Source organism: Nicotiana tomentosiformis, chromosome 12, assembly GCF_000390325.3.
Source record: "Nicotiana tomentosiformis chromosome 12, ASM39032v3, whole genome shotgun sequence".
In the NCBI taxonomy this organism is placed as follows: Eukaryota; Viridiplantae; Streptophyta; class Magnoliopsida; order Solanales; family Solanaceae; genus Nicotiana; species Nicotiana tomentosiformis.
In genome coordinates, this window is record NC_090823.1 from 25,472,029 (window position 1) to 25,474,287 (window position 2,259).

The following is a 2,259-nucleotide window of genomic DNA, read 5'->3' on the forward strand; positions in this document are numbered from 1 at the left end:
TTTAGTTTTCCCACTGTTGTGGTCGTAGAATGTTATAATTCTGGAAAATTTTAAAGCATTTTACGACGACTTTAGTTAGAATTTAGTCGGAAAATTACAAATATTTTGACAAATTTCGACTGTTTTAAAATAATACTACCTATCAATTCAAAATTACAGCAACTAAAGAATCAATCCACCATTCCTACCAATTAATCCACCATTTCAACTAATCAAACACATAAAATGCAAACAATTAAAGAAAACATAAACATTTGTAACTAAAACATCCTAACACAAGTTAAACATCCAAGCACCATTCAATCAAATCTTTACATTACAATCATAGTCAAGTCTAAACATTTACCAAGTCTAAACATCAAACCATAATAAATAATAATGTCTCAAACATCACAACTACGATAAACTAAAACTCATTATCCCCGCCACGTTCGTCATTCAAAGGATCAACATGACGCATGCTCATAAGTTTCTCAACTAGACTCTGCAATTTGTTAAAATTTGCACGATCTTATTTCCGTTCCTCCTTCAACTCTTCAACTTCTTTTCGTAATTCTTCCACCTCTTCATGATCCTGCGAATAACTCATATCACCAGACAACAATGTTGTAGGACGACCTACAAAATATTGTGATCCAAGACCGTAGGTTCTACCTTTCTTTGCACCACCAACCACCTGAGTCCATATTGAAGCTACATCATTGAGTGACACTTGGGTTGAGCTACCATCCTCGGAATCGGGTTGACTTTGACGCCATTCCTCCAAACGTTTTTGATAGGCTTCCTGAAATTAAAATATTAATCATTAAGAAATGAGGACCTAATTGTTTCCACCAGGGAAAATACAATGCCACTGATATACGAAATTCTAATTTCTCTGCTATGCCTAAAGCCATACCTAAACCAGAAAGCATAAACAATACAATACATTGAAGTTTTTGAAACAGTTTGCATATCTTCCCTTTTCTACCAATATACGGTGTGTCATAGTATGAAATCCTTGTCACAAAAGTTGTACAACTAAGACTAGCTAGACAACACATCTGTGCTCCATTATTTATTAATGTAATCATTTAAAGCTTCTTCTATGTGTATCATAACTCTATTGTTGGATTCTTGAAATTATTTCATTCCACAAAACTCTCTAGGCAGTTTAAACAAAAGTACTCACACTTTTATGAGCTGAAAAAAATTGTTAGTATTTTGAGATTTTTTATAGCTTTGATTTCTCTTTTATGCTAAAAGAGAAAATGAGGAACAATTCCCAGTTTCCTTTCATTCTCTTATTTCTTGGTCTGTTTTTATTTTTATCAGTTCCATCTTCTTTTGCTCAGTTAGTTCCAGCTGAAAATAGAATGTTTTTCCAAGTCTTTCAAGTCTAAAGAAATTGTCATTAGTTTCACTTGGATTGTGGGATCCATTACCTGCCAAGATAAGTAGATTTCACTCATTTGAGGTACTAAATATTAGTTCAAGTAGTACTAAGTATCAACATCCACATACATTTTGTGAAAAACAAGCATTAGCTGTTAAGCCTATTCCAAAAACTCAAGATGAGAAGAAACAACAATCCACTATCAAAATTGGTATTGTTATAGGATTAATTGTTGGCATTGTGGTAGTGGTGAGTGCAATTGGATTGTTGATACTTTTCAAAGCAACAGAGAGAAAAGAATGCTCATATCACTGATAATTAGGAAAAGATCAACCACTTTGATAGCACCATGGCTCAAAATAGGTAGTCTAAATTTTCAAGGCCCCAACAATTTTAAATCGATCTATTTACTGTATTTGATGGCTTCAATGCCAGAAGTACCACTCAGACAAGAAACATCTGAGTAGACAATCGAATTCTTTCCAATTCATTCCTCAAAATACACTTTTAAAAATGAAATTCTCCTTTAGAATCCTCTCCAGTGGTTCTAAAGAGCTGAAGAGTATAAGGTATGCATAACTTTTCCATTGTAGCTTGTTAAGTTCAATTTTTTAAAGAGGCACACTCATCAAATATATGCTATTTATCTGATAATCCCTCTATGGTAATACACTTGATTAACTAATATATTAGCTCTATGATATGTTAATCCACTTAGGTATCAAGAAAGTTGTTTATCTGAAGATGCTTACATATGTCCTCGCAGCATGTGGCTCGACCCATTCTTTTGTACCGTCCTTTTTCTTTTTCATATGTTTGTCCTCAAAAACCTCAGCATAAGTCACAAGTATCCCTTTTTCCTTTTCCTGCAAAAAAAATTTAAG

The 2,259-nt window shown here is 33.3% G+C and overlaps 1 long non-coding RNA gene across 1 annotated transcript; it reads right to left on the reverse strand.

The window, feature by feature from the left end:
* Positions 1 to 235: 235 nt before the first annotated feature.
* LOC117278025 (uncharacterized) lies at positions 236 to 2,259 on the reverse strand. The gene is made up of 2 exons (XR_011412729.1): positions 2,128 to 2,259; positions 236 to 784 (listed from the first exon to the last, which is right to left on the reverse strand). It is a non-coding gene; the product is annotated as an uncharacterized lncRNA (long non-coding RNA).